Source organism: Schistocerca nitens, chromosome 8, assembly GCF_023898315.1.
Source record: "Schistocerca nitens isolate TAMUIC-IGC-003100 chromosome 8, iqSchNite1.1, whole genome shotgun sequence".
Taxonomy (NCBI): domain Eukaryota; kingdom Metazoa; phylum Arthropoda; class Insecta; order Orthoptera; family Acrididae; genus Schistocerca; species Schistocerca nitens.
The window spans coordinates 451,254,308-451,277,944 of NC_064621.1; the positions used below are offsets into that span (position 1 = coordinate 451,254,308).

The 23,637-nt window shown below is 40.9% G+C and overlaps 1 long non-coding RNA gene across 1 annotated transcript in view; it reads right to left on the reverse strand.

The window, feature by feature from the left end:
* LOC126199204 (uncharacterized) overlaps nt 1-20,570 on the reverse strand; it is a 172,135-nt gene extending 151,565 nt beyond the window's left edge. The window contains exon 1 of the long non-coding RNA XR_007540129.1: nt 20,506-20,570. This is a non-coding gene — a long non-coding RNA (uncharacterized LOC126199204). The remainder of the gene's footprint in view (nt 1-20,505) is intronic.
* Nucleotides 20,571-23,637: the final 3,067 nt, after the last annotated feature.

A 23,637-nucleotide genomic window follows, 5' to 3' on the forward strand; every position in this document is an offset into this window, starting at 1 on the left:
AGAATGAGCAAATCAGTATGGAAAACAACAGGTAGAAGAAGAGAAAAGAAAGGAACTGACTGATTTGAAGAACTCAGAATAATTGATTGGAAATGCGGATTGTGGTAGAAGGGAAGGAAAAATGGAGAAGCAAGTGCACACCGATGAACGTACCAGATATCAACGACAGAGAAGGATATGGGAAGTTAGAACTGAGTCAACAGCGAGCAGAATGGAGAAGAGTTTACTGAAGATCTTTGAATGGCGCGAAAGAAGAAGAGAAAAGATAAAGGGGTTCTGGGAGCAGAAGAAAAAAAAAAACAATTCGTGAAATGGCTACAAGTCGCCCTATAGAGGCCACACCGGAGGAGGACTGAATTCGAGCACAGTGATAGCTTCCCTACACTTGAGATTTCAGCCAGCTGTTGTCGCCAGATAGTTCTGATCGGAGCTTTACATCGAAGTATGAGTGAAGCAAAGATCAAGAGCTAGTACGAATTTAAACCGACGCTTATGGTAGAGGCGCATGTGGAAAATTGTCCTCCACAAGTGTCAAATAAAGTGAGTACACGTAAACATCAACACAGTCATGTACAATTCTTACAACCAGCACAAATTATTTTCACACTTTTCATACGTCATTAGCTATTTAGAACTTCAGTGTGCTTCTTTCAGAATTTCGAACACATTATCTCAGTTTACAATATATAAGACTCTTTGTAGGGTCCACAAACCCACGAAGGTATCAGAAGTATAATAACTCCCCTTTCCCGCTTCAGTTCTGACTTCTATTATTAAAGTGTGTTGCTCTCCCCCTATATTCATAAGGATATATAGAACCAAACTCTTCTTGCAGTATCAGTTTGCTCTCTATTCTGATTTCTAGTACTCACTTACACAGCCTAATAAGTATGGCACGGAAGGCAGAATATTAGGTGCAATGATCAGTTATGTGATGGTATGTTGATTTTGTTTACTGACTTACACTGTGGAATTAAGGAACACCACATAATGATCTTAGCGCCTCTGCCAGTATAACGCAATGCTCAGTCACACCCTGACCGTAGTTGTGAGTCATCTATTTACTCTCGGACAACTTTCAACTTTTTTACCTTTTCTCCATCGTAAACACTTGATATTCTGCTAACATGCTTGTGCTTTTTCTTCAGCAAGCAAAAGGGGGCTTACTATATACACGTCATATGCTGAGAGCCTGGCAGGAAAATTTGACCTTCTTGTATCCAGAGCCAATGTTTAATGAAATTTGTTTTTGACTTACTTCACATGCAAACACAATTTAACGCTATTTATCCTTGCATATATTTCATCTTGATACGGCTTACAAGGAATCAACGACCCTGGCGTTACAGCACACCGTTTGTATTCTCGTATTTCCACACTGCTTTGATATAGTCACGTGTTATCTGATACAAACATTGTTTTTATCACTGATATTTGGCCTTCATAACTTCTACTTTCTTTACTGTAATATTATAGCCATCTTACTTTAGCTACTGTTATTCAATATCGAATCAGCTAACATAATTAAACTCGGAGTCTTGGAATTCATAAATAGACACGTTCATTACAAGGCCAAGTTGTTAGCACCAAGAGAAGAACTGACTGCCTATGTTTGTTCCTTGCGAAGAAGACAGTTACCTGAAATTCACGTACAGATATCACCTTCTTTGGATGACAGCAAGAGTAAGGGGGAAAAAGAGCACCAAGTGATACTGAAACCAGAATAAACATCGTAAATCACCCAGAACCATTTGTATCAGTAATCTGAACGTATACCGAGTTCTAACACTACGATTTAGCTGGAACAAAATAGCCTTATTCATGGATATCTACGTGGATTCCGAAAACATAGGTCATGCGGAACATAACACGCGTTCTTCGCACATGTCCTTGGTTCCATGATTAAAAAATCAGGTTGATGTGTTGGTTCTAGACTTCTAAATATCTTTTAATTTAGTACCGCATCGAGGCGTTCTTAAGGAAATACGTTCAAATGAGAACAATTATCAAGTTTTCGACAAGATGAAAAACTCCTGAAGGGCGGGACACTCAACATTAGTCTGGATGGAGAGTTATTTACAGAATCTAAAATCTGGTTAGCCTCGTGGTAGTGTAATAGGATGGTTGCTGTCAGTCATGTACGTTAATGACACAGCAGATGCTATCAGTTGTGTAAGTATGCTGTTTAGGTTCTTATATTGGTAGCGCCGCCGCCACGTAGCGCTCTGTATGAATATCACTGGCTATGCTGTGTGCAGTCTGTTGCTGGTTGCCATTGTTGTAATACTCGCCATTGTAGCGTTGGGCAGTTGGCTGTTAACAGCGGGTAGCATTGCGCAGTTGGAGGTGAGCCGCCAGCAGTGGTGGATGTGGGCAGAGAGATGGCGGAAATATGAGAGCCGATGATCATGACGTGTGCCCATCACAGACAATACATTTGTAAGACTGGATGTCATGAACTGCTATATATATTATGAGTTTTGAACACTATTAAGGTTAATACATTGTTTGTTCTCTATCAAAATCGTTCATTTGCTAACTATGCCTATCAGTAGTTAGTGCCTTCAGTAGTTAGAATCTTTTATTTAGCTGTCAGTAGTGGCGCTCACTGTAGTGCAGTAGTTCGAGTAACGAAGATTTTTGTGAGGTAAGTGATTCATGAAAGGTATAGGTTATTGTTAGTCAGGGCCATTCTTTTGCAGGGATTTTTGAAAGTCAGACTGCATTGCCCTAAAAATATTGTGTGTCAGTTTAAGCACAGTCATGTATAATTGTTCAAAGGGGACGTTTCATATGGCGATCCTGCCAGGATCATTGTGATACTATGAGAGCTTTGAATGATGTATTTGTTATGGGATCATGATTTTAAAGTACGTTTGAGGTAGATGACACTATTGAAATGAGCAGAGAATATTTTTTTAGGTTTTGAAATTATTGCAGAAAGATACGACGATTTTGAGATTTGACTGTGGTGTTATGATGTTATTATTAGACGACAATGTGTATTATGCTGTTGAGGTATGTTTATGATCAATAAGCTGATGCTATATGAGGAATTTGATTATGCTACGTATTTATTATGATGAAATATTGAAGAAGTGTCGACAAATATGTATATGTGTAATAAGGTAAGGAATAAGGAGTAGTGGTTAGGGACTCTGATTTATGAAAAGGATGTTGGAAGCCAAGAATCGTACTTTAAGAGTTATGATTTGTGTGTCCATGCGTGAATGTATCACAATGCCGGCGAAAATTTTTTGGACACTGTTATATTCATAGGATTTTGTTTCTACACATTTGCAACGCAAATTCTCGACCTGTGAAATTTTTTTAATGAGACTGTCACTGTAGTGCAAACTGGTGTCGTAAATATTTCGGTTAGAAAACTAAGTGACCTTGATGTGATGCGTTATGGGCGACCAGCTGTGCGAGTCGCCTGGAGAAAAAGCCATTAGGCAGAAAAAAAAGAGAGACCATTATCCTCGCTATTGACATTCCTTTGTAGAAAGCATCGCAAATACGACACGGTCGAACTTGAAAACATATGATTACACTGTGGAGCTCTTAATTTATGATATTTACTAAAATGCCTAATGAAATGATGAGAAACATTGTACATCTATTGTCTTTCTAATTGAGAGATTGCTCATTTTGTTTAATATCTAGTTTCTAGCTGCACTGCAGCATTGGTTAAAATAAAATTTTATAGGTGCACTTACATAAATATTTTATGCCTACACATCCAGTAAATAATAATTTTATGATGTACTTAAAAAAAGCGAAGGAGCACAAAAAGACATTTCCATTCACAGGAATTGCAAACAGAATTTTCTTTTCACGTACTTAGTAATTTTTGGTAGAAACACCTTCTTGTGGTGCACCACTTTAATTACATAGACATTAAGATGTGAATATACATTTCCCTTATCTGCATTGTTGTCTTTAGTGTAATATTTTTTCTGCTCTAGCTTTGTCATGTTTAGATATAAGTTATTGCGTTTGCTGCTGCTGTTTGCCAGGCATAGTGCTACTAAATTTCACTTTGTATTACTCTGCTAAGCCAGTTTACTACTGATTTATTTGTCTTGTTTGCTGCACATTGGCTTATATTAGTTGTAATATTGCAATTGCTTTGATAATTTCTATAATTCTGCTTGCTTTGCAAATCTGCATTTTTTGTCATTGCTGTTTGTGTTAATTGTTTTGTGCTGCTGCGTTGCCTCGTTCCTTACTTTAGCATCTGAGCTCAGTAGATTTAAGTTAGCTTCAGATGGGGTAGGCTATATAAGAAACTAACTATGATGCATTGGACGAAATGCATTGAGAAACTACAAGAAAATGGTTTGGCCAAAAAAGTAGTGTACAGTGGAGAAAAACTATTTTTTAAAGAGGATGTGAACAGAATACAGAAAGCATGCTTGGATAGGATTTTTTTGGTGGAAACAAATGTTGAAATAAGAGGAAAGATCTACAGAATGAAGTTTTGGGTTGGACTGCAGTACCAAATGTCACACTGAAAACAGACCCTGTCCTGAACGTTTGTGTTATTATGCTATGTGAATTTGTGTTTTTCCTGTCTTTATGTGTTTAGCTAATAAGATTTACGTTGTAGAATTTTTCTGATGTTTAGATATTATTTATTCTGTTTTGTTTTAATGCTCATGTGTGAAGTTGATGTTTCAAAAGTTATTCTGATCTTTTATGTATTTACTTATGCCATAATTCCTGTAACACTGATGTATATGTTTATTTCTGTTGTTTTGTAAAGCCTGCATTACTACAAATGTTATCTGTATTATTATGTCTTTAGTGATGTATTTTGTACCTTTGTTATTGTATTCTTATGTTATAAAATTGTAATTGACACCAGTTCATCAAATTAAGTAACTTGTAAGTTACATTTCATGCACACATTTCGGTGGGTAATAGTATATGGACAATATGTGAGAAGTAGGGACAGTTAGTTTTTGCACATGTGTTGATAATTCAGCAAGGGACTGGTTAACAGCACTGCTGGTTCTAAGGACAATTCCAAAAACTTTATGAGTGCACAATTGGTGGTTTATGGACTTGCTATATTGTCTGCAAGACTTCTAAAGACAATTCCAAAAAACTTTGTGAGTGCACAAGTGGTGGTTTATGGACTTGCTATATTATCCGCAAGACTCTTCGATGGTGATTTTGCACCTGCACAGTCGCAACGGATGGCTGCTAGCCATCTCTACAAGGACTACAATCGGTCTACACCTTTGATGACTCACCAATCCATTATTTCTACAAGGACTGCAGTGGGTCTGCACCTCTGGTGGCCCACCAATACCATAATCTCTACCAGGACTACAGTGGGTCTACTCTGTGATGACCTACCTACCAATATTCTTCAAAACTTCGACTGAGTCTGCGGTGGGTTTGCTCTGTTGTGGCCCATTACCTGTCTGCATGTCAAGAGTCAGCACTGCCTTTCCGTTGGAAGGACAACACTACTTCTTCAAGGCTGCATGGAAATCCACTACTTCCATGTGCATTATCTTTTACTGCTCAGACATTGAAAAACAAAACAAAACAAACAAAAAACACTGCAATTTTACTGTTATGAATGATCAGGACTGTGTTTATGGACTGTAAGAAAATTTTAGCTATTGACCAACATTCTATCAATAAGTGTGTGTATTTGATATCTTTGTTACTGTAATTATGAAAAATTTTATCAAATCATTATTGGCCACTGCCCAAAACAATTTGTAAAATTTTTTGTGGGGAGCATGGGGACTATGTAAGTAGGCTGTTTAGGTTCTTATTTTGGTAACGCCGCCGCCACGTAGCGCTCTGTATGAAAATCACTTGCTGTGTGTGTGCAGTCTGTGGCTGGTTGCCATTGTTGTAATACTCGCCACTGTAGCGTTGGGCATTTGGCTGTTAACAGCGCGTAGCGTTGCGCAGTTGGAGGTGAGCCGCCAGCAGTGGTGGATGTGGGGAGAGAGATGGCGGAAATATGAGAGCCGATGATCATGACGTGTGTCCATCACAGACAATACATTTGTAAGACTGGATGTCATGAACTGCTATATATATTATGAGTTTTGAACACTATTAAGGTAAATATATTGTTTGTTCTCTATCAAAATCGTTCATTTGCTAACTATGCCTATCAGTAGTTAGTGCCTTCAGTAGAATCTTTTATTTAGCTGGCAGTAGTGGCGCTCGCTGTAGTGCAGTAGTTCGAGTAACGAAGATTTTTGTGAGGTAAGTGATTCATGAAAGGTATAGGTTATTGTTAGTCAGGGCCATTCTTTTGCCGGGATTTTTGAAAGTCAGACTGCGTTGCCCTAAAAATATTGTGTGTCAGTTTAAGCACAGTCATGTATAATTGTTCAAAGGGGACGTTTCAGTTGTAGTTCTCAAAAATGTTCAAATGTGTGTGAGATCTTATGGGACTTAAGTGCTAATGTCATCAGTCCCTAAGCTTACACATTACTTAATCTAAATTATCCTATGGACAAATACACACACCCATACCCAAGGGAGGACTCGAACCTCAACTGGGACCAGCCGCTCAGTCCATGACTGAAGCGCCGAAGACCGCTCAGCTAGTCCCGCGCGGCAGTTGTTGTTCTCAGATATTTTACCGATTGCAGTTTGACCCACGAGGAAATTTCATTAAGTGGAACTACCATATAGGCTCCGGATTTCAACAAAGAAAATAGTGAGCTACAGTTCATTGGTACAATATTGACAGACTGCAGTTCGTCTACAAACGGACTGCTTACAAAACTATTGTGCGGTCTTTGAGCACTGTGCAAACATGTGGTATCCATATTAGGTAGGAAGGACAGAGATATGCAGTGTGAATAGTCAGAGGTTTGTTTGAATAAAATGTTTTCGGGGGTCTGGGCGCATCGAGTGGTTAAAATGTCACAAGATTTTGACCAACCTCTCCTTGGCCATTTCCCCGTGGAATGACTGCTAATATACTCTAGCTGCCTCGGGGCCAGCGAGATATACGGGCCCAGCAACGAAACTTGAGACGTCACACTAGTCGGGTTCTCCGCCACAAGCGAACGCTCGGTTCCGTGCAGGGCCCACAGGAAATCGATATTTAAATGAAAAGGACTCCCTAATGGTACCTTCTTGTCGTGTGCTAACGAGAACTTGTATGTACCTAAACACACCGTCAGGAATTATTAAACTCGTGGGAAACAGGTACTCGCTCCCCGCCAGAGACGGCTGCTGGCACTCTTACACCTGCAGTGTCACGTGCTCTGACGTAACCGCTACGGCCAGTCTTTCTCGCGGGGCTCGAGCTGCCGGCTCTGACGTCACGGGCGCTCACGCCATCGGCGCATATAGACAGTCGTTGACTCCGTGTTGGATGTGCCCGCTTCAATTTCGCGATCGCTGGATCTCAAGCCGCAATGAGTTGCTGCCGCTGTCTCTGTTAGCGGTGTTGTCAATGATTTTTCTTTCGACGGCTTCTTTAATTACATGGTTCCGGAAGCCGTTAGTGCGTGCCACGACAAAGATTTCGTCAAATTTAATTCGGTATACGTTTTCTAGAACACACTCAGTTAAAGCGGATATTTGTATTTGGGGATACCATAGGTGATAAGACCTCCTTGCGTTGTTCCACAGTGCACACTGTTTGTCCGACATCAGAACGGCCACACTCCCAAGGTAACTTGTCCACTCCAGGCGTTCTGAATCCTGCCGCACATTTAACTGCACTCAGCAACTGTCATAATTTTGACGGATGTCTGAAGTTCAATTTGATCTTGCGTCTTTTCAGCAGGAAGCTTTTGTTGCCGGACAAGGACCCACAGAAGAACAAAAAAGCAAGATTCGCTTCCTACTGCTCGTCGGCGGTCTTATTGCGATTCACCCTTGAGATCACTTCATTTATTTGGCGGTAGTTGCCGCCGTTGTTCCTGAAAATTGTGATTAGGTGGCTCAGATAGGCATCGGCATCTGACACTGCACTATGTACCAAAGTTTGTAACACAGCGTGATTCTGTGCCGTGTGATGATCACCGGTAGCGTGTAAGTACAGGTCGGTGTGCGTAGATTACCTGTTGACAATACACACAAAACTTCTATTTCGGCTGTGGCGGACAAGCACTATGAGACTTAACATCTGAGATCATCAGTCCCCTAGACTTAGAACTACTTAAACCTAACTAACCTAAGGACATCACACACATCCATGGATTCGAACCTGCGACCGTAGCAGCTGCGCGGTTCACGACTGAAGCGCCTGTAACCGCTCGGCCAAAGCGGACGGCGTCGAGGACAGGAAATGTATCGTTACCTTCTCTTTCCATAGAGGCTTCTCTGATGCTAAGAGTGTGCAACAGAAGTGTTGTGGCACACACACGAACAAAGACGTTTATACCGCGAGAACCTGCTTAGTAAACATCAAGTCCGAAACTACGAATATTCTTTAGATCTTTACGAATCTACTCCACAGATGTGGCGCAGATAAAATTTGTAGTTAAAAACGGGTTTAACAGAGGTTTACACACTATCTTATTATCTCCACCCGTTAATGGAACGAGAAGTTTCTTAATATGTTGCATAATAAAAGTAACCTCGGCTATGTACTTCGTACTGCTTCCCGAAGTATTATGTATATTTAGGGCATGTGACTGTTAAGTCTAAAGATGGTACATCCGTCACTGTGGATGACCAGTGATACAGGCGGTATGTAAAGATAAGTAAAAGCACCAGAGACTATAAATACACTGAATAGCCAAAGAAACTGGCACACCTGTCTAATATCGGGCTGCCGCGAGCACGCACAAGTGCAGCAATACGACGTTGCATGGACTCGACTAATGTCTGAAGTAGTGCTGGAGGGAACTGACAAGATGAATCCTGCAGGGCTGTCCGTAAATCCGTAAGAGTACGATGGGGTGGAGATCTCTTCTGAACAGCACGTTGCAAGGGCATCTCAGATATTCTTAATAATGTTCATGTCTGGGGAGTTTGGAGGCCAGCGGAAGTGTTTAAACTTGTAAGAGATTCCTGGAGCCGCTCTGTAGCAATTCTGAACGTGTGGGGTGTTGCCGAAGTCCGTCGGAATGCACAATGGACATGAATAGATGAAGGTGATCAGATGGGATGCTTACGTGTCACCTGTCAGAGTCGTATCTAGACACATCACACCAACGGCTCATGCCCCACATCATTACAGAGCCTCCACCAGCTTGAACAGTCCCCTGCTGAGATGTGGGTCCATGGAATCATGAGGTTGTTTCCATACCCGAACACGTGCATCCGCTCGACGCAATTTGGGACGAAACTCGTATTACCAGGCAACATGTTTCCAGTCATCAACAGCCTAATGTCGGTGTTGACGGGCCCAAGCGAGGCGTAACGCTTTGTGTCGTGCAGTCATCAAGGATACATAAGTGGACCTTCGGCTCGGAAAGCCCATATCGATGATGTTTGGTTGAATGGTTCGCACGCGGATACTTGTTGATGGCCCAGCATTAAAATCTGCAGCAATTTGCGGAAGGCTTCCACTTCTGTGACGTTGAACGAATCTCTTATGTCGTCGTTGGCCCGGTTCTTGTAGGATCTTTTTCCGGCAGCAGTGATGTCGGAGATTTGATGTTTTACCGTATTCCTGATACTCACGGTGCACTCGTGAAATGGTCTTATGGGAAAATCCCCAAGTTATCGCTACCTCAGAGATGCTGTGTCTCATCGCACGTACACTGGCTATAACACAACGTTCAAACTCACATAAATCTTGATAAACTGCCACTGTAGCAGTAGTAATCAATCTAACAACTGCGCCAGATACTTTTTTTCTTATACAGACTTTCGGCAACGCTCCGTATTCTTCCTGTTTACATATCTCTGTATTTGAATACGCATGTCTATATCAGTTTCTTTGGTGCTTCAGTGTATATCAGGAAGTATTTAAGCAGTAGGTAAAAAGAGTATTCATAGAAGAAAATACAGCTATAGTGAATTAAAGTAGAGCGTAAAGTGATTGTTTTAGTAAGAGTGAGATGGCTCGTGTCACACTATGCCTTAACTATCGAAGCAATAACATACAATAATTCCACGAGAATGTACGCTTGTTCCTAGATATGAGTAATTTGCATCATTAAGGGAAGCCACTCAGCTCAAGTGGATAATCAGGAGAGGATTGCGTGACACAAGCGAAATGCGTCGATTAATTAACTGTCGTCGTTTACTAGCCTGCATTCCGTGACGCAACATGCCGTGCTCGTAGTCATGCTGGAAAAACAAATTTCTTGCTAGTAGGGTGTGCTTTATGTTGTATTGGGTGTGATACATAAGGCCAAGACAATAGGCAGATGGAGTTCAGGAAGATATTCCAGCCAGACGCTGTGGCCGAGCGGTTCTGGGTGCTTTAGTCCGGACCCGCGCTGCTGCTACGGTCGCAGGTTCGAATCCTGCCTCAGGCATGGATGTGTGTGATGTCCGTAGGTTAGTTAGGTTTAAGTAGTTCTAAGTCTAGGGGACTGATGACCTCAGATGTTAAGTCCCATAGTGCTCAGAGCCATTTGAACAATTTGAAGGTATGCCAGTGTGTGACAGTGACAGTAAAAACAGTAACAAAATGAAGCTATATGGAAGCAAGTATGACTTGCTTCAGTCTCTGCAACTAACTAGACTTCTGACAGAAAACACTTATATTATGCATCCCCATTTTGTATGTCACTGAAATAAAAATCGAAACAAAACATTCTTCTCATTATGAAGTAATTCTGAAAAAGGGTTATGAAACCGTCACCGTTATATACCTTCTTCTATAATGTGATCATCGGTGGATTCATAGACTTCGTACATGCAATTTGTTACGCTTGTAACACTCGTCCCAAAGTTCCGGGGCTGATTTTAGTCCTTGCGTAGAAGCGTCTTCTGAACAGTAACTACTTGGAGAGCATGTACCAACTACTGCAAACAACAGACGTGCGTCATTCATCAGCCGTCCTCATGTAGAATGTTCAGGACATTCTCCAGAATGTTTGAAGAAGAGAGAAGTGTGTGGAAAGACTATCCTGCACACTTCGCCTAATGAACACAAACACGGCACTTGCACGCCTGCTGTTGGACTAAAAAGAAAAGAGCGGACAACTCTTTTCAGGAAAAAGTCATCACCGGTGAGGAGATTTAGTGCAAAATGTGAACCTACCACGCAAAGACACAGAGCAGAATGGGTCTCTGATGGTTCACCGAGATCGAAGATGTGTAAGTGTCTTGCAAACTGAACATCCCGAAAAACGACCTTCTGACTACTGAACATGGTTTTATAGACGTCCTGTGTGTAATACTAAACTGAAGGCGGAGTTGGTAGTTGAGTTGTAGTATTAAAACCACCATATTAACTTTTCTCTATTTATTTGTATTCCAGTACACAGATTTTTTAACATACGTAGTGTATTTTACCGCTAGAGTGCAGTTTAATAACCGACCTCCTTCTGGGGAATAACGTAGTATTAACATCAATCACTTAATTATAAGGTTTGTATTCTCCCACGCCGAGTTTTCATTGAATGGTCTCAGGAATAAGGTTGTTTGTAATATTTGAAGCAAATAGCTCTTGGTGCTAAATTTGTCACCGTCTAAACGTTCCCTTGACGAACGCGCCGCTCTTGGTTGAATCTTGCGTATCTCATCTGTGACTCTTGCCTTATAAGGGTCCCACGTTGATAAACAGTACTCAAGAATCAGTCAAACGAGCTTCTTTTAAGCTACTTCTTAAGTGGATGGATTATGTTTCCTTAAGATTCTTTCTGCGAATTACAGTCTGGCATCCGCTTTTCCTGTTATTTATTTTATGTGATCATGCCACTGAATGTCATTCCGGATAGATAGGCTTCTCCTGGATATTTTACGGTGGTTATTGTTTCCAGCAATTTTTCGTCGATAGTTTGGTTGTGCAGCAGCGGATTTCTTTTTCCTATGTATGCGCAATATGTTACATTTATTTAAGTTCAGGGTGAATTTCCAGGGCCTACACAATTTATCAATCGCGTGTAGGTCCTCCTGGAAATCGTTATAGGAGAAGGTCCAAATATGGGCAGTGGTCTACATATGGGATGGCAGGCCTGGGGGTGCAGAAAGTGCTGCAACCTGGCAGTGGTGCGTGCAAGCCAACGACTACTGTAAACAGTTCGTTGTGCGAACTCATGTTGTTTGGGTGCACTGAGATTTTGCGCGTGAAAACCTCGATGTGGACTGCACTCTAACAGCAGGTACGTGCGTAACTATTTTTTTTTTAACATTTTGACTTAGCCCTGCATGCAGTTCGTTCAAATAACTGTATTACTGGTACGTTAAAATATGTGTTTCCCAGTTTTCATTGTTCCGTCTGTATTTAGTAACGACCGATAGGGCCATTTGCAGGAACCACAGTGTGGTCCAAATATGGGCTACCATGGAGGGTCTAATTATGGGCTATTCTGTATTTGGATCAATTTCCATTCCTGTAATTTTATTTGTAATCTACTCAAGATCTGTTTTCCGCGGTGCCGTGCTACAAGACTAAACCACCAAGCCAAGAGAAAATGAAAACGCACGACCCTTTGAAGATGCCTGAAGCCGTCACTGCTGTGAGGAACTCTAGAGTATATGATGTACCTCGTTCTACCCTGCTGACTCCAAGTAAGAAAACAGATCTTACCCCTACTGCTGCTGACAGTGCTACGCTAGGCAGGCCTTCTGTTTTAGGACCATGTCTGCAAGAAGAGCTTGTTTCATACTTGTTGACTAAGGATCAAAGGTTTTCGGTTATACTGCATCAGATTTGAAACGAATGGCGCTTGTCTTAGCAGAGAGCAGTGACACTAACGCACCTCTCACCACTAACGAAGCTGGTAGAAGTTCGGCAGATCTTTCTCTGAATCACCATTCATACTGTCTATCGATTCGTGAGCCCTAAGGCACTTCTTTCCCTAGAGCAATTGGCAACAAATTCACGGTTATCCTCTTCAAGGCCAAGAATGTTTTCATAATTTCCTCTGCCCATTTCTTCCTCATCAGATTCACAACCAGGAACTTCGGCTCTTGTTAGCCCTTTTGACATTTCCCCACCAACAATTGCAAAGGAAACAAGAAAACAGAGGTCGGAACTCTCTAAAAGCTTGCTTGATTGCAGGATCACATACAACGGAGAGCTCACAAGTTCCTTGGACTGGTCACTGAAGAGACAGCTACTTTGCCTTATCAAAAACTGAAACAAAAAAAAAAAAAAAACCATGGAAGAAAAAGGAAGTACACCCCAGGTTTTGGCCTTTTATGCCATTTTCAAGTATGAGATTTTGCGCCTTTAACATACAAGTATATTGCAAGACACTGAACATGTTGTCACGCTCAAAGCTGGCCATAAATTAAGAAAAATGTTGGCTTCCCACGAAATGCCGGATGTAAAATCACCATTTTGTAGCATTTCAGATTATTTACTGATCTGTTCAAGATGATGATTTTACCTCAGGAATATCGTGTGAAGCCAATATTTTTCTTACTTTATGGCGAACTTTGAACTTGACGACATATTAAGTGTCCTGCAGTATATCTTAAAGATGTAAAATCAAATACTTCAAAATAGCATAAAAGGCCGAAACATGAGTTGACCTTAAATAGACAATAAAGCAGTCAAATGGCGCTATGTTCCTTTAAAAAGTATTGTATGACTGTTGCTTAGCACCATAAAAAAGGCCTATATTTGCGTCACGAATTATCTAATGAGAATGAGCCTACCCTAGACGACGAGGAAAGTGTTTTTGAGGTTTCTGAAGACCGCACTTCTTCTGGGACGGATAGATCGTGTATATTCTGCGACAGTCCATTTTTAGCGGACGCCAACAGCCAAATTTGGATTCAGTATATCTAGCGCTATATGTGGATGCATACTGAAAGTGAGGGATTGACAATGGAGTTTATACTTGCAATTATTGCAAATAAATTTCCGCTTCAAACTTGTTCTTAAATACTTTTTTTTTCCTTCGTGTTAATGGTAGCCCATTTTTGAAGCCAATAAGGAGTTTTTTATTGGTTTATGAAATAAATTATTTAAAATAGGAAGGATGTTTTTTAACTGTTTAACCCCATTTAACTTTTAATGGCACATGTTATTGTTTCATCCCAAGGTTTCCTCAATAATTTATGAATTAACAGAAATATTTTACAATGTATAACTTAAATTAGCCAATATTTGGACCTTTTCCTCTACGGCCTTCTGGGATTGCTAGCTTCTTATAGACAAGCGCATCATCTTCGAAGCCTTAAAGAGCTTCCGGTGCATTCATCTAGATCAATAATATACACTATAAACTGTAACGGTCCCTTCATACACTTCCTTGGGACGCCACTGAAATTACTTTTATGCCTGTTGGTTGTTTTCTTTTAAGAGCAACAAGTTGATTTTTATATGTGAGTAATTTTTAATCCACCCCGTCAGTCGTATCTGGTAAAGATCCCACACCGCGCAGCAGTGTTCTGAAAGAGGACGCACAAGCATAGTGTAGACACTCTCCTTAGTAGATCTCTTACATTTTCTAAGTGTCCTGCCAATAAAACGCAGTCTTTGGTTCGCCTTCCCCACAATATTTTCTGTCTTCCTTCCAATTTAAGTTGTTCGTAATTGTAATACCTAGGTATTTAGATGAATTTACGGATTTCAGATTAGATTGATTTATCGTGTAACCTAAGTTTGACGAATTCCTTTTAGCACTCATGTGGATGACCTCACTTTTCGTTATTCAACTGCCAATTTTCGCACCATTCAGATATCTTTTCTAAATCGTTTTTCAATTATTTTAGAACTTCTGGTGACTTTATTAGTCGATAAACTAAAGCGTCTTCTGCAGACAACCTGAGACGGCTTGCTCAGATTGTCTCCCAAATCGTTTATATAGATAAGGAACAGCAAAGGGCCTTTAACACTACCTTGGGGAACGCCAGAAATCACTTCTGTTTTACTCCAAGACTTTCCGTCGATTGCTACGAACTGTGACCTCTCTGACAGGAAATCACAAATCCACTCGCATAACTGAGACAATATTCCGTAAGCACGCAATTTCACTACAAGCCGCGTGTGTGGTCCAGTGTCAAAAGCCTTCCGAAAATCCAGAAATACGGAATCGATCTGAAATCCCAATAACACTCTGCACTTCATATGAATAAAGAACGTTGTTTTCTAAAGCCAAGTGTCAATAGACAGTTTTCTTCGAGGTAATTCATAATGTTCGAACACAATATATGTTCCAGAATCGTGCTGCATATCGACGTTAACGATATGGGTCAGTAATTAAGTGAATTACTCCTACTACCTTTCTTGAATATTGGTGCGACCTCTGCCACTTTCCAGTCTTTGGGTACGGATCTTTCGTCAAGCGAAGGGCTGTGATCGTTGTGTTCGTTTGTGCTTGTGTTGGCTGCACTTTGCTTAATCGGTGTTGAGTTGTCTGTCCTATAGGCTATTTTTAGCCCTTGTTCTTTGTGTATGACCCCTATTCTGTGAGCAACAAACTCAGACAACAAAGTCTCAAAATAGGCTACAGGTCAGACAATCCAACACAGATAAAACTAAGAACACCCAACACAAGCACAGACAAACGCAACACATCTGGTATTTACCAGCTAACACGACAGGACTGCAAATCAGTTTATACAGGACAGAGAAATAGAATCTTTAATACGAGATGCATGGTACACAGAAGAGCATTATAAAGTACCAGCTTCCATTCCACATTTGCTGAACACCTTATGGACACGAAACACAGCCCACCAGACATCAATACTGACTTGACAATTCTCAAATGTAGCAACAGCCCGCACAAAAACTAATAATTGAAGGCAGCAATAAAATACAAAAAGCCATTGTTGAGTGAAAGGAAGTAATAAATAAATACATGGCTCTCTGTAATGGAGCTCTGTTCTCTGCCGTCAAGGAATTATTAGATAATACCACCCCCCCCCTCCCGATTCAACACACACACAGACACACACACAAAATTTAAAAAATCAATAAATAAAATAATAAGAACAATAATATAACCTTCAAACCTATTCCTTCTCTCTCTCTCTCTCTCTCCTCCTTTTTCGTGCGCACACACACACACACAAAATGGCACGTACACCTCTGAAAGATTGAAAACAACCACCAAGAACACATTCAACTGTTCCACTGTCCGCCATATTGTTTTTCCAGCTGGTAAAGAGTGAAACAGTGACAGTGACAGCTCAATATGCAGAACTTCACAGTGAAGAAGATGAGGAAAAAAGAAAACGTAAGTGAAACATAACGCAAATAGACACACACACGCACACACACACACACACACACACACACACACACACACACACACACAGAACCTTCCACTTAAAATTAATTAATTTCTATCATAGCCATAACAGTTTCCAAATCGTAATTTTTGCATAGATAATAATGAGTTGTATATGGTTACAAATGACAAACGGTGAAAGAAACCGCCACTATGTAAACATAATACAGCAGGAAAACCATACCATGCGATAAAAAGATATGAATACATAATTTTATGTGTTCTTCGGAATTCTGTAATTACGATTTCAAAAATAATATTTGCATGCACACAATCAGTAAAGAACAGTATTTATGTTTAACAGCCTTAAAATAAAATACCATTGATGATATTGAAACAGTAGTGAAACATGTTTGGTATAAAGAACAAAACTGTATTTTGCCAAAGATGGACCCTTCCAAAAATATCACACATATTGTTAAAGCAAACACGGACAGAAGAGCATCAACTTCTGGGAAGTTTCTTATCAAATTGCACATTCCATCTCGCAGCCTAACGCTTTTTACCAGAAAACGCGGTTAACGTCTTCCAAATGCTCAGGACATCGCGTGTCCTAGTCACCAGCGAAGTCGACCTTGGAACGTGCTCCACTCGAAAACGTGGGATTCACACGTCAGGCATAGAAAATACAGTTTCGTATTTACTACGAATTGTTTGAAGTTCTATATCGACAAGGAAATATCACGTCGTTCTGAAGTTACATGCAGAAGTAATTTACTGTTAGATGAACAAAAAGTAAGTGTGCTACGTGATAAACGACAGTACCTCTGAAACTATTAATGGACGACACAGTTTAATGCAGGAATATCGCATCAGTACAAAATTTCTATCAAATGCAGTAAGAATAGCACCTGATTAATGTTTGATACAGAGACTGATTGTTTACTCTAAATGTAATCAAGTTTTAAAGAAAATGCGAAATTATCAATCGTAAATAATGACCGTAACAAAGATAAAAAGTATCGGTTGTATCCGATTACAGGGTCAGTGATATACTACTGAAGCAAGTGTTACGGTGTTATATTTTAGTATCAGGAGCCTGCCATACGGTTACATATTTCACCCTTCGTTTGGCACTCAAAAATATGGTGAAAGGAAAATATTAAGTTACTTAAATTAGATCTTTACTGTCAGAAGAGAACTTTTTCATCCATTTTTTAATTATATTATAGTGCCTTTAAGTATTATTACCCACAAAAGGTACACATGTGCTACAACATAAATACTACAATGTTTTTCCTGTGGCTAAAAAAAATGGTAGCATTTGGCACTAATTCATATGAACTGTCTTCAAAAATCCAATATTGGGCAAAGCACAGAACAGTTCCACATTTTACACAACACATAGTCGAATGCTCCTGAAGGCCAAGTCCACCGCTTCGTTTTTGGTCCATAGTCCGGAGACTACGCAGAACTATCGTACCATATATCACTCACTAGCATTGAAGCTGCAGTTTTCATCTTCTTCTGGGCTTGTTGTCCATCAGATAAAGCCAGGCCTCCTCTTCCCATAAAAATCAGTCCATTTGCTATGTTCCTCTTTGCGTTTATAAGCAGTTTTCTTTGCACAGAAAAAGCACAACAAACCAGAAAGAGACTTCGACACTGCTAATAGCTACTCACGTAGTGTCATATGTGTCTGTTAAACACACACACCGTTCATAAAATTTCCACCAGAGACAGAAAAATGCCGCTGTATATGCGAGCTGAAATGTTGCTTGCAAGCACTATTCCCCATCGAAGGATAAGACTTTTAGCATATTGCAGAAAACAGCGCTCGATTTTGATGTTATTTGAAAGCGAGATTGCTAAATAAAGAGTTATGGGTAATGCTTGAATTCGATGTCAAGTAGGAGCAGCATTTGACGTCAGTAGCAGGTAAGCAAATAAATTAGTTGATTTGTTGGGCGACGTCTGGGAAATTGAAGTGCACCTATAAATGTGTTTTGTATTGCTCATTCTAGCGGGTGGAATCATTATTAGCACTTATGCCATCAGGCTTTCCACGAATGAAGACAAACATAGGTGTCATGAGAACGGAGGAGCACCACCCATATGGCAGGTAAACTTAAGAGGAATATTTAACAAAAAATGCGACATTTTCTAGCGTAAGCATCTTGGATCATTGCAGGGAACCGGTAGACGTTGAGAATTGTAAAACAAATCTGTTGCCCTCTTTATACATGTTGCTTCGGGAAAACGAAAAACCACTGCAATTTTCTGTGCTTGTAATTACTGTACTTGTATATTCCGTCATTCATGTAAACACCAGTTTAAATCAATGTATTTGTCCACATATCGATTTTGTTACACACACAAAAACAAATTGCTAGTGGAGATGATATTTGTACATACCTCACTTTTACTGCAGGTCTTGGATTCTTGCTGTAAATTGGGGGTGATCAATATTTGTAAGGGACGATCAAAACGTTTCCGTTTGAGGGTCTTGCTGTAGCGTATATGCAACGGAAAGCGACTCCGATGCTGGTATATAAACACCGACAAGTGCGACATTCGTGTCTTTCTTGTATGTGTGCGGCAGGTGCGGCAACGTGAACTATAGCGACATTGTTACGATACGCGTCCTGTCAGGATTAACGTGCTGTTATTCTGGTCTTGGAAGCCGAAGGACAACACCGGTAGGCATCCATCGGACAACGAATAATGTATATAGGAGAGCATATCTGTCGAAAACCGCCCATCTGGAAAGGTTCACCAAGTTCCTTCATGATAGTGATTCGACACAAGATGCCAGTCTATCTGGGTGGCCAGCAGAAGTTATACCATCTCAAACAGTAGATACTCGAGCATCCGCCCTATAGTCCTAGCCGGCCGAAGTGGCCGTGCGGTTAAAGGCGCTGCAGTCTGGAACCGCAAGACCGCTACGGTCGCAGGTTCGAATCCTGCCTCGGGCATGGATGTTTGTGATGTCCTTAGGTTAGTTAGGTTTAACTAGTTCTAAGTTCTAGGGGACTAATGACCTCAGCAGTTGAGTCCCATAGTGCTCAGAGCCATTTGAACCATTTGAACCTATAGTCCTGATCTCCTCCCCCCCCCCCCCCCCCACGTTATTATCACGCCTGCGTCCCTTAAAAATGGCCTTGAAGGCTCGACGATTCCTGTCGGACGAGAATGTGAAACCGGCAGCTAACGAACTTTCTCACGGAGTATGATACGATGTTTCACCAAACGGGTATCCTCATCCTAGTGCGTCAAAGAGATAACCTCAATACACTCGGCAATTTTTCCTAATTGTCATACCGATTCTCCACTCTACGGCATTCGGACGGAAAATTTTTGTACCAACCCTTATGCATCATTGGTACAGGACATATTGGATATTTCTGGATTTTTCGTGGCGATCAATATTTGTATTTATAGTGAAAAGTGACCAATCTGTAGCCACTTGGTAACTGAAAAGGAAGCCAACTACAGTGGTGTGCATACAGTCGCCGTGAGTAAAAGAATTCATTTATCGGCAGTTCTTTATATAAGTATCACGCATGACGATAAATCTACGTTCTTGTCACAGAGCTAGTACCAAGTTACGGAAAGAAAGAAGTAATTACCATGAAAGCAACAGAAGTTTAACTTGAATAGCTTCGAAACTACAATATGGGAATGAACAAATATTTGAAAAATTGGGTGTTGATCATTATCTGTGTTCATACTCTCAGATTCTAGAACGTCCGTAACGGGTAAGTTGGTAAGTTCAATTTATGATGAAGTCGACGTAAATATCATCGCATTCAAAAATCCCTTTCAATGGTAATGTATTGTATCTGAGCTAGCATTACAGTGCGAATAATCAGGATGAAGCCGTAAAGTTTATTGGGCTCCTTAATGTCTTATGATGCCAGGTACATATACGGAAGCGTACCAACCTCCATGGTTACAAGCGACATCAGGAAATGATGAAAGACGATAATGGGACACAAAGTACCCTCCTCCAGCCATGAGTAACGCAATACGTACGTATAACGAGGTGGTAGTCCCAGACAAAACACAAATTCTGAATTACTTGAGGTCAACGCCCTAATCCTTTTCTTTGCTTTGCTCACCGTTTTCCTCGTTCCCCAGTAGTCTCAGTTACAACGTATCTCTAGCTACTAAGAACACGTGTCGAATAAGTCAGCAAAGTCGCTTGTGAGAAGTACATATTTAAGTGAAAGTGCGACGAACTCACCTGCTAGCGAGGCGGAAGTGACGATGGCCGCTGTCAGCCACAGACTGGAGTGGACTGGACTGGCCGTTCGCCACGTGTGTGCAGCTCGCCAACGCGTCACGTGCCTTCCAAGGACAGCAGCCGCGGCGTACCGCCGGCAACTGGTAGCGCAGCTTCAGACTAGCCACTTGACCTGACGCAACACCGGCAAGAGAAATCCGAGAGCCACGATTGGATGTCCCTTTCCCCGCACAGAGATTCGCTTCACCGAATCCTATAGACGCCCAAACAACTTACATAAACACAGGGTCAGCCAGGAGGAAAGGTGATAGTATTGATGATTCTGAACAAAAAACTTCACATGAACGTATGCTCTCCTCTTAACCGAGTCAGACCTACAGGTGACGGGTGCCAGTCGTATGTCCTTCCCGACCAGCACTCGTATGCGAATACGACCACAGCGACGTCAGTCTACATACTGTTATTCTTTTCAGTGAACGTGTGTGCTGCAGTATTATTGATGACCAACTCATCGGTCCAGTTGTTTTAGACAGCAGTCTTAATGGAGTATGTCGTCTTCCTCTCCTTCAAAATGTGTTACCGCAATACTTGGATGTTATTCCTAATGCCGACACGACGTCGTACGTACTTCCAGGTCCTGCGGTGTGCGGACATTTGCCATGATTTTACCTGCTCCGGAGGGTTGGGTCCCTTGTCTCTCCCCTCCCCCACCCTCCTCCTCCTCCTCTCTCACTGAGCGTTTCCGCTGGTTTACTTAACATAGAACCAGAATCTCTTTGAATTTTCCGCCACATTTCAAGAGATAGTTTCGTTGTGGGAACTATTAAATGCATCTCGCATTCAAATCCGCACCAAATTTCGAGCCTCAGAAAAACTTCGCCAATCTTGCAGATTTGGCGTTCGTCTAAATTATACTTGCCTTTTTCGGTGCTCCTGCATCAGCTTTCTGTCGTGTTTTGTGTACCATGGGGGATCAGTTCCGTCTCTTATTAATTTATTTGGTATGAATCTCTCGAGTGCTGTTGATACTATGTCTTTGAAATTAGGCCACATTTGGTCTTAACTTACACAGTTTGGAAGGATTGGAGACTATTTCTTAGAAAGACGTCAACCAAATTTTTAGCTGCTTTTATAAATAGATATATTTCACTTTTAGTTTTGGTGAATTTCTTTGTTATGGAATTGAGCCTCGCTACGACTGTGTGTTCACTAATCCCTGTATCCGTCGTGATGCTCAGGAATATTTGTGGCTAAGAGGTCAAGCGTGTTTTGGTAACCATTTACAATTTGAATGGCCTCGTGAACTAATTGTTCAAAATAATTTAAAGAAAGCATTTATAACAATTACAGAAGTTGTTTTCTACCTACAATAGGGTCTCAAAATGTATTTTTGTCAGCATACGGAAGGTAGATTGAAGTCACTGCCAACTATAATTGTATGAGTGTGGTATCTATTTGTTGTGAGACTCAAGTTTTCTTTGAACTGCTCAGCAACTGTTTCATCTGTAAAAGGAGCCAGTTATTACTTTAATCCATTTGTTGAATATAACCTCTGCCCATACTAAGTCACAGGAACTATCTGCTTAATGACGCTTGTGAGCTGGAACACACATTACATCATTTTTCCTTAAGTTGTGTTTCTTGTTTCTGTTGTAGTGCAGATCATTACAATTACGGCTTTTCCCTCCAAAACCTAGGATGCTTTCTCTGCGACCCTGTAAATACCAGAGCTAAACAATTTAGAACAACAACGTACGTTACAAGCATACCATTCTGTATTACTTCATTTCCTTCTTTCTAACATTTGTAAACTGTATGTCGACTTTAGATGACATGTCGATCATAGATGATCTTATCTCTATTTAGCGAACGTATTTTCAGTCATGTTTTGAACACTGTCCCGCTACACTTTATTAACTAATGTTTCGCAGCAAGGGAAATCGTATTTTAGAGAGTAAATTAATATGGAGTATGTCGTTCTTCTTTTCAAACATTAACATACTCATTTCTTCTTTCCTTATTGTCTTTTGGGCATGCAGTTGTTGTAATTAAAGTAGGCACAAATGCAGTGATCAAAAAGAAATGATTAGCGTACATTCGCATTCTCTCTACATCGTTCCTTTCTTGTTGCTCTCATGGCGATAGACTCTCTCTATCGCAATCAGTAAGCGTGAAAGGAAGCTACCGTACAGACAGAGGGATCTATATTTATACTTGGCAGAACTAATTACATACTGACATAATCGCTGGTATTGCTTTTGTTTCCCAAAGTTATAAATATTTTTATTTCGGAAAAGAAGCTCTGCATTTGGCCAAGATGTCGAAGAAGAAGGTGCCTTACATACTGGTTGTATCGAGTAAGATGTGGAGACGACGGTTTGAAAGCGGACAGAAGTAGGAAGGGCGTCCCTTACCTGAGGGATCGCTACCTGGCGAAGGGGCAATTGTGGCAAATGTCCGGCGTGGCAAATGTCCGGCATTCGGTCCTGCACATTCCGCACACCCAGCGACACAGTACCTCACTGAAACATATCATGGCCGCTGTATGGGTTGCCGTGGAATCATTTATTGCCAACCGAGCTAATCCGATCCCAATGTGTCAAGTTACTGATAGTGGAACTGGCTTAAGAGCGAAGTCTACAAGCGCAGAGGGGACACAGTGCGCGAACTTCCCGCTCTTAGTTTATATGTAAAGGACCGTAAGAATGAGCTCAGATAGGTAAAACGACTACTGTCGAGAAGAGTTACAAAATGCATCACAGTTCATGGTGGACATTTTAAACATCTTCTGCGAGAAAAATAAAAAATTAAACAAAACGTTAGATCACGATGTATCATTTACCATCACCTGCTTATGCCTTTCCTCCACTGTTCAAGTACATACACTGATACGACCCTTTTGTTCAGAATCACTAATACTTTCACCACTCAATGCGTGTAACTTTCCTCCCGACTCACTGTGTATGTGGCTTCGTGGAATGGTTTGCACGACATAACACCAGACGAGTTCAGGGCGACGGCTATGCTTCCACTGGTAGCATTGCCTAGGAAAATATTGGAAATTTGTCGTAAAATGTAATGGGACCTAACTGCTGAGATCATCGGTCCCTAAGCTCACTTGCTACTTAATCT